Genomic DNA, 17,041 nt, shown 5'->3' with positions numbered 1-17,041 from the left:
TGTGTGAGGCATCTTATACATTACTTCACTCCACAGCAGTGCCACTCGCAATATGGCGGCGACGTTGACGTACGATTCTGCTGGTCATGAGGCGTCTAGTTATTCCACGCCTATGTCTAAAATTTCGGTGACGTATGGTGCTGTGGCTCTGCGGGCGAATGCTACTCTACGCATGTGCAAGATTGTTGTTCTCTGACGCCACCAAAAGTCTTCGCCACCGCCTCCATTTCTCGCCCGCCCCTCCAGAAAATTGTTGGTAACCCCTAAGCTGGCTTGCTCGTAGACTGTGGTTTCATCGCTTAAACCGCTGGTGTGGTCATGACAGCGGTAAAGAAATAAACTAGGTGAAGGCTGGCTGTGTAAAAATGATCTAATCAGAGCCAATAGGAATCTTGTGTCGAAGGAGATTATATTTTGATTTGTCAACGTACACACAGAATTGCCCCTGGATTTCTAGGTAAGGCTGCTTTTTTTCTCTCGTTGGCGTCTTGGCGTTGTTAGTGCGTGTCCGCTGGAGTCCTGTGGGAGGAACACAAGCGTTTGCCCGCTGCAGGACTTATTGACAGGGACACGATGGGTTCATAATAAACAAGTGGTAACTGCAGGTGCGTGGGAAATGTTACGTCCTTCTAAGGAAAGCACTAGACATGTTTAGGGATTCCAGGTGTATCTTTCTTTATGTACAAAGAGGATTTTTTTCTAGCAATGTTGTATGTGAAATTGGACAGTTTGGGAGTGTGTGCAGGCCGAAGATCTACTTTTTGCCTAACAAAGGAATAGCTGTTTCATCCCCCGCTAGGGAGCCGGTCTCTTCAGCGAGTGGTGAACGTGCTCAGCTTCTGCGCCGGAGGAGGAGGAGGAATAAATAGGGAACGGGGAAGGAGGGGAAGCGTTGCTGCAGAATTTCACGTTGCGCCTCACATTGTGTCTCCATAATAAGTGACTGTGTTGGATATATGACACAGATTAATAAGTGATTGCCTTTCACATGGCGTGGCGTAGGTATAACGTCTGTCACCCTCACGGGATAATGCACCTCATAAATAGCAATAATTTATATTGCCATCTAATGACGTTTGCGCTTTTTTTTTTATAATAACTTGGGCACAAAAGGGAGAAAGGGAACTGGAGGCAATTCGTCTTACTGGAATTATGCTTCGCTTTGAACCATAAGTTGTCATGTCCTGCACTTAATCAGAATTGGAGATCAAACTGCGGTCATTGCATCAAGGTTAAAAAAATAAGAAATAATGATAATCGAGCTCATACTGTCTGCGAACTACCAGGCACCCGGTTAAAGTTTTACGTGTTTGTCAAGTTGCTTTTCAATTTATCATCATCATTCACTTAAAGAGTTCAGCAGTAATTCTCCTTCGTGTTTGAACTCTTATAAATAGAATTACAGTGGTTTCATGTAGTACTTGCGCAACTCCAGAGTACTTCAAACTATGCGAGAATGATAATGCTTCTGTCTCATATGTTAATACGTTTGTCAAATATGATCTGACCTCGTTTGACCAGGGTGCAGGAAGGCATGTTTGGGTGCCATTTTCCGCTAGATCAGTGATTTTCCTAAACGTCTTGAGCCTGCGGAACCCCACATAAAAATTTTACTTTGCTTGGAACATCTGTTAAATAAAAAAAAAATACGAAAAGGAAATTATATAATACATAAATATGTGCAATATATATTAATGAAAGTTTCAAACATATCAAATGTAAATATACGGTCTTAATGAAAAAGAATGTACGTGCATTGAACGACACAAATCATCATTGCTTGAGGTGTGTTAACGATAGTTATAAAGTAGGCGTTTGGCCCATTTCAATGTGTTGTTTAGACAGCAGTGACATCTGAAAATACACTTTGACATCAATATGTAGACGCAAAGCAGATGAAGACCTACACTTTACACAATAAGATTTGTCCAAAATGTGTTGAGGTAACTCAGTCTTCAAATTTTTCATTCAGATCTAACATTTACCTTCTCCCCTTGTCGACAGAGCATTCTTTACTTGTTCACTGAGATTAAATCAATCTGGACCCAGAACCAATTAAAAAAAAAAAAACAAAAAAAAAAACTCCTTTTGGTAACCACATTAATATGATTAGTCCAGTTTATGTGACAAATAAATGTGCAGTCTTAAATACGATCTTGTGCTGCTGCATAATATGCAGAGCTGTGTTATGTAGTAGTTAAGTCTTTGGACTTGTGGGTTCAAATCCCATTGCTGACACTGTATAATCATGAGCAAGTCATTTCATCTGCCTGTGCTCTAACTGGAAAACAAAAGAAATGTAGTCAATTGTATCCCAAATTTTTTTTTTTATTATTTTATTGATGTTATTAAAATCAAGTAATGTTCCATACACATAGCTCAAGTTTTACAAAAAAAGGTTCTAAACAAATCAACCCCCACGCCTGAGAAAGAGAGCTAGGCCAGCAGTGTAAAACTTTATGCTGATAAAGATAAGTTAATAGATAAATTAATAAATGAATAAAGATAAATGTTTTAACTCGCTTTGGATAAAGGTGTTAGCCGAATAAGTAAATAATAATAATATCAAACTCTGAGGTATCACACTTTATTCATGTTGACACATTTGATTAGACAAACAGCCACTAAGAAGTTATTTTCTTAATTTTTTAAATAATGAAAACGTTTTCAATCCATTTTTACTTTTGAATAGTGATTTTACAACTAAAAGTGATAGTGTATAAGAATTTGGGTTGTCACGATAGCAGAATTTTTGTATTTGAAACCAATACTAGTGGAATTTTACAATTCTTGATATCTTATTTAATATGGCAAAAACACAAATCCCATTCAACTATTTTTGTTAAAAAATACTTTCATTATTTAAGTGAATAATAGTGTTTTTTTTTCTATAACAGAAGGTGAAATATATAAATACAAATAATAAGAACAGCTGATTATCAAAATGCAATGCAGGGCTTTAATGTTAATGTGTGATGGACATTTGGATTCCTCCAATGTAACAACAAATGGGAAGAATATATAATCTTGGGTGGATTTCAGCATATGGTTTATAAAGAGTGATATCTTAATGGACTATCTGATTTGTTTTAATATGTGCACAGTCTACATGTATTCTCTGGCATTTTTTTCCGTTAACTGCAAATCATTGCTTAAAATAAGTATAAACAATTAAAGCATTATTATATCTGTGCTGTTGTACTGAGTTCCAAACTATTTTTCATGGACAAACTCTTTTAAAACTGTTTTTCTGACAACTTGCTTGTTTGTCACAGAATTACTTTTTTGGGTTTGTAACTTTTGATATTGTAAGATTTATATTTGCATTATAAGCTGGTTAAAACTTGCTAAGGAATAATATTTAATTATCATGAGTCATTTAAATAGACTGTTCAAATGTCAGAAAATCCTTGTGATTTAATAGTCCAAATCAGTCCGTCCATCCTTTATTACAATTGACCAAACTTTAGGGCTTCCTGTGTGAAATATATCATGCCACTTTTACATTGCTTTATTATTTCAAAACTCTTGTAAAACTGGCTTTTGTTGTGCTGTTTTCAAAATACTTTACATGAGCAATCTGACTTTGTTAATGCTTAGCCTGTGTATAAAATCAAAATTAGAAAATTGTCATTACCTTCTGTCAGTTAATCTTTTTGTAGTCAGTTTAATACATTAAGACAGGGTCTGTAATTACTTTTTTATTTTGTGCTGTTCATTCAGGGGCAGCAGTCTTATTGATGGGACTCCTTTGCTGCCTTGATTTTCAAATTGCTGCTGAAAAGTGTTCTGCCGTAGCATGTTACTTTCTTTTATATTATTATGTGTGAATTTAAAATTATATTTCATTGCATTTCCTAGGTAATGTAAGACACTATCATTTTTCTGTGCTCATTTGCATAGACAGCGGTGCTACTCCTCTGTGTTCTCATATACTTGTAGCTGTGCTTCAGAGCATGTTTTTAGTACATCAAGGCTCATTTGTAGCCCAACAAAAACACACTTCTTAGAAAGGGGTGTTGACATGCTAGTCTTTCTTGAAACAACCTGGAAGTTACAAAGACATTGTAGTTTATTTACACAAAAATACAATGTGCACTGTTTGCTTTTCAGTAAAGCCTGTAAAAGAGTTTGTGGTCTGCTTGTGTTACTTTTTTGAACAATTTACAAAAGACCACATTGTTATTTTTATGTGAATGTTTATTTAATTTTTGTTTTAAATTGTATATGTATATTGTTTATAAAATATTGCAATACTTATTCAATTAATATTTAAGGACATTTGTAACATTACGTACATACTACCTATAGTTGGATTGAAACTAAAGTTTTGTCCCTAAATTTCTGATCGCATTACAGCAGTTGGTGGGTTGGAGAGAGTGTGACATTACCCTGCCTGTACTCCAAATATGAAAACCATTTTGTCTTGTAAGTTACTTTGGATAAAATTACTGCATACTTAAGCGCAATGGAATGTACTGTAATTCATGTTCACTAAAGTGTTGGTCATATGTGTTACTATGTTAGGAGCATTGTTGTGGGATAGTACACGAAATGAAAGGAGACAAGTGGTAAATGCATGTTAAAATGGCAGGTGTGTTTTTCCATTTGTCAGCAGTTTTGTCCATCTTATGTGAAGAAAAGAATCCTGTGAACAATCTGAGCTGTTGAATCTGCTTTGTTTGTCTAGTAATGTGTTATACCAAGTTAGAAATGTTTTTCATATACAGTATAAAATGTATTTTGACTTACGTTGTCATAAATAGAGCAAAGGAAATGCAAAATATCTGTTACAGTTGTTGGATATTTAAAAAAAATATTAATTTATAATTTTGCAATTTGCAAAAACAAAATATGCATAGATTTTGTAAGGTATTGTTAGATTGCTGCATAAGACAATGATGCAGTTGGAATTGCTCCATTTGTTATAAAAGTTAATTATTTATTAAGAAAGCTCTTTTGATCTTTGAAAGCTACTTAATTTTTAATAGAAATGAATGGTGGCTGTTTATAGACCCAATCTGTTGGTTTTGTCTGCTTTAGATCTTTTTCCTAACATTGGGGAAGTAGTGTCTTATCTGGCAAGACGTGTTTAAGAATATTTAAGATGCGTTAGTGTTGTGCTGGATATTGTAAAATAGAGCAGGAAAAACATTTTGATCTCCTTAGTTCTTTTATAAACAAACCAACAATATTCTTTCAGCTGGATCATGTTGTAAAAAAATACAGTGAAGCCCAGTGTTTCAGAGACTATTTCCATTTTTGGAACAAAAAAATGACCCATGTACAGCATGTGAAAATGTCTTGAATCTGGTGCAACTATGCCTTCTGTATCTGTGCATGGATATATAGAAATGTTTCTGAAAAATGTTATTTACAAAATTCTTGATTTGTGTTTATCAATATAGCAGCAGCCGTTGCTTAGTATTTTTGAAGTACTGTATTTTACAGAGTCAATTTAAAAATACTGCTTTAAACGTTTTGTATTGTAATATTATTAAACTGGCCTTCAGAGCCATGAAGCTGCATTGTGTGCACAATATTCATTTGCAACCAAATCATGTATTATAATGCATTCTTTGAAAATCAACTGTTAAGCATCTTGACAAATTAAACCTCTCCGTACATTCGTCTCTCATTTTATTTCTTTCTGCATGCCTGTCTGTACTGCATTATCTAAGATAGCAGGTGTTACCACTCCCATGCTGTGTTAAATTTACAAATGTTTGTGAAAAAGTAATGGGTTAGGAAAGCTGGCAAAATATGATTAGCAAATGCAAAGACTTGAGCAATGAAAACATTTACTGTGACTGTGGAACGAGCATGTGAACCCCAGTTAAATGTCCTGACACTTCTCTTTAGTGCAAGTTTATGTCCTTTTTGGTAGCTTCCTCATTGTTTTCAAAAGTGTATTCTAAGGATTAAAGCAGAAATATGTTTGTGCTTAATAAGCAAAGTACAAGCTTTAATGAATTCAGATCTTTTTATTTTGTCCTTTACACTATAAAGGACACTGTTTGAGTTTGGACATTGTACTTTTTTTTAAGTGCGGCAGCTTATGTTTTCAATTGGAGAAAAGAAAAGACAAATTTGAAATTGCATATTAGTAAACAATAGGCTTGTTAAGTAATAGCAAAATGTGTCTTCTACTTATAAACCTGTTAAGCATGTTAGTCTTGTGTCTTCTTGAGGAACAACTTAAAAACATTTGATATATTTATGGTTTTTTAAAAGAACTGTACTGTTTATTTTTGTTGGTAAGAAACAAGTACAGTAATACATAATTAAAATGGTAATTCATATTTACAATTACACCTCGAGAAAAACACACACGCACGTATAGTATGTATAGTAAATGTATACTTTAACAGCAAACAGCAAAATGCTATAATGCAATTATTGATTTAAAATAATTGATAACATATAAATCCGCACTTTTTTGGTGTTAGAGAAATGGTGAAAACTACTTTTTTAATTAAGCCTTGTTTCAGTTAGGTACATTACAGAAAAAAAATAATATCTTGAAATTATGAGAAGCATTTGATTGTTTTTATGCAATATGTATTATTGTTACATATTTCTGTAGGTATTTTATAAAGTATGTATTTTAAGGAAATTTATTTTAGTATTTTTATGGTCACTGAGCAATAACTATATATAATATAATTTGTTAATAAAAAATGAATAGTTAAAAGCTGTGGTCTATAATTTAATTATAAAACTACACTTTAATATAGGGCATATGGCTTCTATGCATCTGGTTATGCTGAAGCTTAGTGTAAAAAGATTGTTTAAAGGGTTAAAAGGAAAACAATATTGAAGTTGTTCTCGGAATTGACTGATCAAATAACATAAAATTGGTAATCCTTATTAGTATTATTATTAATTGAATTTCTTACTTAATTAAATGACTAGCGCAAAATCAAAGACTGTGTTATCAGAGATGACCAACCCAGGTGGTTTTATTTTAGTAAAACTATCAAATGCATGGCTAATAGTTATTGCAACTTTTTCAGCACTCAAGTAAGTTTGAAAATACAGTATCATTTGGGGGAATGTGTTGTTCAGAGCTTATTCAGGGATTTTGAAATTACTATATTTATGTCATTGCTGACTATTGATCTTGCATATGGAAATACCACTGAAATAGCTGTTTCTGCTAAGTATTTTTTATTTGCATTTGTGTTTGCAATTTGCTAATGGTGATTAATTAAACTGACCTGTATTATTTCTTCTGTTAACTGACTGCATTGAAATTTGTGGTTCTGTTATCACAGTCTCACAACTAATACTGATGTTGTGTCCACAGGGTCATTCACCAATATTTAACTTAGATTGTACTTTTTCTTCAATATAACCAGAAGGAACCCAGATTAAGGAGACTAGGCAACCATGACAAAAAAAAATGCATAAGAGCACCAGTGTGCCTATGGCACATTTTCATTTTCAGTTCTAAAAAATTACCTTTGTTGCTTTGCCACTGGCTTAGTTTATTGTCTGGAGGGTTTTGTTCTGTTGATTTAAATTATATGAAGTATTGAACCCAGTAACACTGTGTCTGAGGCTAGGCAATCAAGTGTAGATTAATTTTCTAAATCGATAGTCAACACTGTTTAATAGCTGTTTTTTTGTTGAAAATAGACATTTTGATAAAACAGAAAATATTTCAATATACACCTTCCAAAAAGATTTATATGTGCATTGTGTTTAATTAGCAATTTGTTTTAATATAAAAGGAAATAGACTTTATTTACATAATCTTACCAAGCAGGTGGCATTCACGGCATGCTCCTGTGACTGTCAGATGTGTAATCTGATACACCCAATGACTCAGTCCAATTAGTGTGCGACTTTCTTAGGGGCAGACTCGCATGGCACCAGCTCTGTAAGCCAGCATGTTATTGGCTGTTTGAAAAATGGGCGATCATACAGTTATTTGGAATTGTGAAACTGTGCTAAAAATGAATCTTGGAGTCATCAAAATTTACATCTCCAGTAATTTTTACTCATATTAATTTACATACTTGGGAAGGCAAGCGTGGAGTCTTCAAATTTGACATTGCCTCCGACTACAAGTCTTGTAATGCAACTTTGGCTTTATTGGCTTATTCTTTATTTTACCGAACAGTGTTTTATGCATTTTTATTTAGGAATATTAGCATGCTGACATACTTGGTAGTCAGTCAGGTGTGAAGATTTTCTCAGATAACATTAATACTTCACCCATGCTCAGGTAGACTCATGCCATGGTGAAGACATATCGGTCGATGACTAACGATCCATGTATGAACAAACATACTACAAAGGCCTGGTTCACAGTGGATTGGGAATTATTGGCTGAAGTGGTCTGTATATTATCAGAAATACTTGCAATAACTTTGTCTTCAAGTTCTCACGTGTACGCATTAGCAGTTAGCTTCTCGGCAAGGGTGTCAACTGTAGGTCTTGAGTAGCATTTTGTGTCAAAACTACTACTGATTTATGTTACTCTTCATTTATAGTTAGGTTAGCCTTTATCTGTAGTATTTATTGGCAGTTTATTGTGATATATGTAATTTTAAACTGGGGCTAGCTGGTTACCTTCTGAAAGCCTTTGCAATCAACCACCATTATTGGCAACCATTCTTACTCTGTCATTGTATGCACACTTTGTGTAATATTCTCTGTTCACTGTTTACCACAGATTTTCCTTGCTAGTGCTGCACTTTGCAATCTATATGTTTCTTTTGTAAACGATAATGTACTATTATTGTACGTGACGTGTCGGTATCATGGTCTGGAATCCCTACAGATTTTATTTTTTCTCCAGCCGTCTGGAGTTTTTTTGTTTTTTCTGTCCCCCCTGGCCATTGAACCTTACTCTTACTCGATGTTAATGTTGATTTATTTTTTTATAATTATGTCTTTCATTTTTCTATTCTTTAATATGTAAAGCACTTTGAGCTACTGTTTGTATGAAAATGTGCTATATAAATAAATGTTGTTGTTGTTGTTGTGACAATGATCCTTGTACTTTCACTTGAAATGCTCCCTAATTTGAGCCATATTTAATTTGCTTAATTCTCCCTTTGGTCAAGTGAGTGCCATAAATACTGCTACAATTTGTTTATTGAAATCAACAATAAATCTCAAGTTTTGTCTGTAGCTGTAATTCCCTCCAGGATTTTATATTGGGAAATATTAAGTTAAATCATATAATCAGTAGCATTATTCAGTTTATACTGTAAGTGCAAGTCAGTCAAACAATAGTTAATATTTAACATTTCTATCTAGTACTTGCCATAAACAAAAGTAATAAATCCCATGCCCTTTGACATGGAGAATTCCCTCAACGCTATTGTATTACAGTCTTAATCAAATCCTTATTCTTTGTTCAATGTAAATAGTAACAAAACGTCTCATGCTAGTTGATCATTTTTCTTCTTGAAAATAAATGTGGAATATTTTTTTTGAATTACATGTTTTTCAACATTATGTGTTACAAAAGAATTTTCACTTTTGTGGAAGAAAGAAGAGAAAATATTTTAGGACATTTGAACAATTTAGATGAGAATAGGCCATTCAGCTCTTCAAAGCTTGCTGGTCCTATCCACTTAATTATTCTAAAGTAACATCAAGTAGCAGTGAAACAAAAATGCCATATGATTTCAGAATTCAGTTGTAGACAAATACAGGAAGAAGAACTGACATTACGTGAAGAAGCTAAGTGTTTAAACACACATAGCCTTGTGGTAGGGAACGTACTACAATTCACCAAAAACCTGGTGTTTTTGCTAGCAGAGGGAGTTGCACGGGTGGTCACCAGTACAAATAGAGTAGCCTGGTAATGTTGCTTAACCTCTAGCTAAGTGAGATGATGGTTACAATAGCATATATTGCTGTTCACAAGTATGATACTGGCGATCATGGGTTTGTGTCCCGGGTCATCACTGCATGGAGAGCACTTTGAGTACTGAGAAAAGCTCTATATGTAAAGAATTACTATTATCAATTTGAGAGAGTAATTATAGTGAATTCAGTTAAAAAAAGATAGAGGGTATGAATGGAGTTTGTAACCTGCACGGAAAAGCCAGGCATTAGCATTGGAGTAGGTTAGTGTTGCACAATTCAGAGCTGACAATGTATTGTTTTAGATTAATTTTGTACTAGGAGATGCAACATTTATCCTTAGGATGTGAAGGGCAGCAGAGTCCCCAGATGTTTAAGGAATTATTGATTTTTGTTAAATATTTTATGGTAGTTATGAAGTGAGACTGTGTTTACAAAGTAATAAATATAATTGTTCATGTATCAAAATGGTAATGAAATAGGAATGTCAATTTAGTAAAGATCTATAATGAGCATTAATGCTGATTTAGACCAATTAAATCTATTCTTTAAATCAATTGAAATGCGTAAATCTATAGTGATAAGGGGATTGCAGAAAATCTATATTTAATGATGTGTTAATTTAACCTTGTATTATAGTTTAGCATTTTTCAGTAAGAAAGTTTCATTGGTTGATACAAATTTTGATTGTACAGTACTACAGTATATAATAACCACTGCGGAAACATAAATCTTTTGACTGTAACCATGCTGTGAAACCACTTGGGTTAAGATGGCAAACGGGACCTTTCAGAAAGAATTAACTCCCTGTGTAAAACACGGCAGATGAGAAAGAAAAGGCTAATGCTGTTAGTGTTATTGGAGGGCCTGCAAGGGTTCTTCACTCATTTAATATTCTAGTTAAATTTGGCCAGATGTTATGTGTCTACCTACAGAAAAGAATGCAGTGTAAAAAAAGGGGTAACAAAGGGAGCAAATTATTCCACTAAGATAACAGCAATGCAAGTACACCAAAGCAGCTTGTGCTCAAAAATGGGGGGAAACATTTCCAGAAAGCATAAACGAGAGCAGTATAATAATAAAATATCAAGGCAAATAGACTGTCATGAATGGATTAGCAGAGTTACTAATTTTTAATGTGTTTTTGTGAGTTACTTTTATAGAGGAGAGCCACTGGGATGTTAACTGCTAATGGCGCTTTTCCACTGCATAGTACGGCACAGCACGGTTCAGTACAGCTCACCTTGGTTTGGCTCAGTTCGACTGCAGTTTAGTACCGCTTTAGAGTGGGCGGGATTATTCACGTGTCGTTATAGTTGCGCCGACCACCTGAAAAACTTTTTCATTCCGTGTCGCCCCATCCAGCTCTCGCTGGATCCGCTCCTCAGCTACCAACGAGAGGAACGTCTGTACTTCCTCAATAGACCACATAACAGCCATTTTTGGTTTAAACAAAATGGTGCACCCGAACCTTCACTGGCTGTGCTAAAAATCTAGCGGGTCTGTTGTGTCTCGTGTCGCAAGTTCAGTGACGCAGTAATGACGATTTTCTCCGGCCAATCAGTGACCAGCAGAGTTTACACGTCACGTTTTGGTAACGGTTCGGCGCTCTTGGAACCTTGGCTGAGGTGGTACTAAAAAAAGGACCAGGTACTGTTCCCAGTGGAAAACCCCCCAAAAGTGAGCTGAACTGAACCGTGTCGTGCTGTACTATGCAGTGGAAAAGCGCCTCATCACATGCTTCCTGTGCTTTGTTTTGAGTACCACACACATAGATCTGTGATAATAATCCCCATGTTAATGGAATAATGGTTTTCATTCTGTAAAAATTAAACACATCAGAATTCACCAGCCTGACACACACACACATAAAACAATAGAAGTACACAAATAGAATGAAAATGTATTTAGCCATTTTTTATCTGACATAATCAATAACATACATTTTAATGTGATAGTAATGGTACCACTAGGTGATCCAGTTGAATGAAAGAGATTGAAAAACAAAAATCTTTTTTAAAAGAGTTAATGGAGAAAGTAAACTTCTTGAGAGTGACTTTGCAACGAGCATTGTCAGAGTTTAGCTGATCTAGAGCAACTGACTACCCTTTCCTTGCTAGGCATCCTAAATATTCAGTACCATATGCTTCATTTTGATGTCATCATCTCTAGGACAATGTATGATTGTCTGGTGCTTTATTAGTATCTTATTTGTTTCTTTTGAAGTTGAAGATTCCCAAGAAACCATCCCATGACCAGGAGCAGTAGATAGGTCATGTTATCCATATTATCAAGAGTCACAGACGAATACCAAAAAGAACATAGTGGGTCCTGGTTCATTAATTGATGGTCATGCTGTAACTTTATTTTAGAAAATTAAGTAGCAATTGTTACTGTTATATGAGTAGCTCATTCAATAACTGAAAATATTACCATAGACTGAAGTTTCTATTTAAATGTTGAGACAAATGTCAGAGGGATCATTTTTAAATCAACTATGAACATATGTGCAAGCCACTGTGGAAACGTAAATAGTGTTTAAAAAGGTCTTGAAGAAAGTACAAGTAATTTTTATGAGAATTTTCAAATTTGACCATGAATTGGTTTGGATTTGATCACCATGCCACTTTGAGGCACATTGGAGACATATTTTGTGAAATGATATGTGGTACATTAACGGGAGCACAGAATCGAAGAGGTAAAAAGTTAGTGGGACTGCTTCAGGGCTGAAAATTAGAACGCAAACACTACATTTGTGATGTTCATTGATTTTTTTGAAGCCAAACTAACGGCTATTAGTATAACATCTAAGCACCATGACACTTTTTGCAGTGGTACAGGAGTAAATAAATGGGATGCAGTGTCATTATGAGTATACAACTTAATCCTAAGGTCAGTCCAGTTCAATAACTAATTCTGGATAAGTCCAGAGGCATGAGCTCTAACAAATGTCTAATGACTTGTGTGAGATGTCTTGAAAAAAACTGAAAAATGTTTGTTTTATAGAAATTCTGAAGTAATGGATTAGTTTATTTTTGTAAAGGGAGCCTTAAATTTGGGACATACATAAAAAAGAGGGAGATACTTAAAAAAAAAAAATGTACTATATATGAATGTTTCAGTTAAATTAAAAAGTCTCCTTTAAAATGTTACTTCTATGTTCTGATGTAAGCATAAATCTCCCAACAGCAAAGGTCAACTGACTTTCTGACAAACTTGATTTGAAAGTGTTTCATTACTAAAACATCTATAAAGGGTTTTTGTTCATGAAAGTAATTTGAATAACTTGTGGTATTGAAATAACAATCTTTTAGTATTGATTTTAGGCAGTACTTCTGTACATGTTCAGTACCTGGTCAGATAAATGAAGGTAGTGCATGATGATCATATAATTCTTACAAATCTTGTGCTGAAATTCAACCCAAGCCAATAACTACCCACAACTATTTCTTGGTAAATGGGAGGGAAATTCACCCCCCAGCCAAAAATCAAACTTGGGTATTCAAACTGTCTCCCTAAGTATTGTTCAGGGTGTTATCTGTTGTTTTATTTATATATATATATATATATATATATATATATATATATATATATATATATATATATATATATAAATCATACATTCGTGTAAATTTATAAACATTGTTTGTCTGATACTGATTCATGGTTACCTTAGACAGCAGGCTCTTAGCAGGAGTGGTGGGTGCAAGGTAGGAAACTTCTTGGACAGAGTGGCAGTTAATCACAAAGAACACGCAAACAGTCCCTCACTGATACTGGGTCCAATTTAGAGTTGCCAATCCACCTACAAATGCATATGTTTTTAAATGTGGGAGGAAAATAGTAGTATCTTGTTAAAAATCCATACATATGCAGGGGTGATATGGAAACTCTGTGAAGACACTGCTTAAGTGCCCATTCTGTGAGGGAAAAGCATTAACTACTGTACAAGTGTACTGCACAGTTTTTTCTATAGGATTTGTTTATGATGTGTTTTCCTTACAAATTCAGTGATGCTGAATTTCAGTTATGAACCATAATGCACATCTTTAATAAACCTAATTATTAATAAAAATATGGTAGAAATCATTATTTTTCAGTATAGTATTAGCATACCTTCCAGTACACATCAATGCAGGTTTGTCTGACTTGTAGTGTCCAAGAAACATAATAGTTTAAGAACCAGGCTGCTGCCAGGCTAGTTTTCTTGTAGACAAATTTGTTTCTGTTATTTTCTTTTAATGATTAAAGAGATAATCTATTTCCTTGTCTGAATTTAGTTTACTTGCCACATTTGCCTCTCTGCATTCTCTTACTAACTAAAAGTTAATAAGAGTTAATCTAAATCCGTGCACTATTTTAAGAACAAGATGGGCCTCGTTCACTTGCATCATATTTTAGACTAGGATCAGCACATTTGTTTATATAATTTAAACCAAAGTGGGTAAAATCTCTGGTTTCCATTTATAACCAGAACTGAAACTAATACACAGTTAAAATGAGTACTTTAAAGTTTTTCACTATATTCACTTTTGTGTAAGTAAAATGCCAGGATGAAGGTTGCTTTTTTGATTGCGATCATTTTAGTAGTGTTCTTTTGTTGTAATTTATGTTCATTATTAATATTGAAGACTGCCAAGATTTCTTGTTTGCAAACCTACATCCATCATATACAATATATTTGTACAGGACTGTTGACTGTTTGTTTAATGATTTGTATTCCTATATATATCCTTTACTTATCTTCAACAGCTTTCTTGGTGGTATTTAAAATTCTATAGATCCATATATTTTAATATTCAACTAGGCACCTTTTTGTTAATTTGCTTAAATGCTGAAACATATTTAATAATATATGATGGTACAGTCTTTATTTAAAATCTGAATATTAGGATTATGTGTTTGTGTTCTCTTATACATGTACCATCCATACATCCATTTGTTTTAAAAAACCTGCTTATCCAGGAAGGGTCACAGGCAAGCTGGTGCCTATCCCAGCAAGCATTGTGTGCAAAACAGGGACTGCCCCTGGACAGGGTGCCAGCCCATCACAATTTGAACACACACACATAGGCCAATTTAGCATTGTCACCTAACCCACAAGTACTTGGACTATGAGAGCAAGCCAGAGCAGCAGGAGGAAAACCACAAAACATGGGAGAAGCTGCAAACTCCATACAGGAAAGCACCTGTAACATGAACCGTTGTGCCACCTATATTATCTTCCTTGAAACTAAAATAAAATCTCTTTATTGTAAGGTGTTTAACTGTATGATATTTGAACTGGATCCCAAGCCTTGCATTTTAAATTTGGCTACTATTAATTTTAAAAGTTTCTTTTTTTAACCTGCTTTTGTAAACGTGATGGCAAATTAAACATGACAGTGGAGTTAAAGAATATAAGTACACATTATAAGTTATGTTCTTTGAAAACTTAAAATTAGCCCGATTTGTAAACGTGTATTTTGGCTGTCCATAAAACTGCTCCTTGTGCAGGACTGAAGTCTAATCAAGAACCGATTACTTGCATGTGAACTGACTTTGTGTAATGTAAATAGATTAAAAAGATTTCAAAAATTGGAAAATTGAATGAATGGAACCTATCATGCCTTTTGAATTCTACAATGGTGAGATGTATGCCGTACTGTTGTAATAATAAGAGACCAACAGGATGTGTGTACTGAAAAAATTAGGTCAATTAACCATTTTTTTTTTGTGACATCTTTTCATCTATTTATTTCTTTCAATAATTTCTTTAAAGGCAGTAAAAAAAAGTCTCACTTCAATATTTCATGAATATGATTCCATATTAAAAAATACTTACATTTATTTTTAATAAAGCTACTTAATATGTGTGTGTGTGTAGCTGAAGAGATCTGTAAGGTACTTTTAGAAGACTTTGGACATAGCTGCTTTAATATGGGTAGAGACATCTTTTACATGTTTTACAACTCTGTGATGACCAGTGCAATTTTGGGACAAATAAAGTTCTAGCTTATCCATCTCTCTGTTTCTCTGTTTATCTAATTAATTAGACATTAGTAGTGCTGCCTAGTGCTTCAGTGTGAAAGCTGCACATCCACTCTTAATGCTTTACTTTATTACTTTGCATTGGCACTCATTCTACAGAACATTTTTTTACTGGTCTTTTTATTTAAAAATTCCCGGGACTGTAGGTTATTTGGTAATGCACAAGCTGTAATTAACCTTTTTTTTTTCTTCTAATGTTCACAGTACATTAATTACTTATAGAATACCTCAAATTGGATAAAGTATTTTCAACTCAAGTAAGCAAATTAAATATTTTTCAAGTACCACTCATGTCACTTAAATAAAATAGTATATCTAAAGATAAAGGTAAAGTAAAACTTTATTTGTTGTAGAACAGGATTACTCATAGAGAAAAAATGGTATACAGCAAGAAGAACAATAGTAAAGTGCACACTGCTCTACAGACATCCTGTATTGACTTACACAAAATCTAGGTGTTTTAGAGCAGTTAAAAATAATTGTAATTGCTGAAATAATAAATGAAAATTATGGATTTTCATACTTTGAAATTTTAATACAAAAAACTGCTGACACAGGATTACTGTTTTTAATTTACTTTGAAATCTCTTGTGTTATCAGTCATAGGGATAACTAATTATTGCTATGATAAGCAATAATCTGGCAGTAATTATATAATACAGATGATTTTGTATTTAAATATGTAGATATTTTGACTCTTGACTCTAGGGGGAAAATGTATATACAGTAGACCCCTGCAAAGTCCCGGTTCAGAATTCACGTGCTCCGTCATTCGCATATTTTTCCTTAGAACCTAACTAATAATTGTTAGTGGAAACTGCAAATATCCTCTACAATTTTTATGGCTTTTTACGTGGCAATACTGTACTGTAGAGAGAACCGCGACTTGGGATGGTGAAAGTAGCCAATAGAATTTGAAACTGCAACTCCCAGCAGACCCTGTAGTGGCTCCGGTCTTCTGTTGAGGGTGCTGAAGCTGTTGAGGTCAAATGATGTCAGTGCAGCTTTTAAAAAAGGGGCTGGTGACCAAAAGCAAAAAAAAAAGTTTTTGTAATTTGTGTTTAAAGTTCCTGTCTGTCTGCCTTCTGTTGCATTACCTGTACTTATTCATTTTGTCCTGGAGCAGAGTGTAAAATGATCAGTGTTGTAGTAATTGTGATGCTGTTTGCATGAAAAAAAATGT

The 17,041-nt window shown here is 34.1% G+C and overlaps 1 protein-coding gene across 3 annotated transcripts in view; it reads left to right on the top strand.

The window, feature by feature from the left end:
• Window positions 1-217: 217 nt before the first annotated feature.
• tmem63ba (transmembrane protein 63Ba) overlaps window positions 218-17,041 on the top strand; it is a 105,917-nt gene continuing 89,093 nt past the window's right edge. Inside the window, exons 1-2 of one of the 3 annotated variants that reach the window (XM_039739112.1) lie at window positions 218-457; window positions 4,360-4,428. The gene's annotated coding sequence lies outside the window, so the exon portion shown is untranslated. The remainder of the gene's footprint in view (window positions 458-4,359; window positions 4,429-17,041) is intronic. The other 2 variants (XM_039739111.1, XM_039739113.1) reach the window with 2 other exon arrangements.

This window comes from Polypterus senegalus, chromosome 16, assembly GCF_016835505.1.
Source record: "Polypterus senegalus isolate Bchr_013 chromosome 16, ASM1683550v1, whole genome shotgun sequence".
Taxonomy (NCBI): Eukaryota; Metazoa; Chordata; class Cladistia; order Polypteriformes; family Polypteridae; genus Polypterus; species Polypterus senegalus.
Note: the sequence above shows the minus strand (reverse complement) of the source record. Positions and strands in the feature narration are given on the sequence as shown.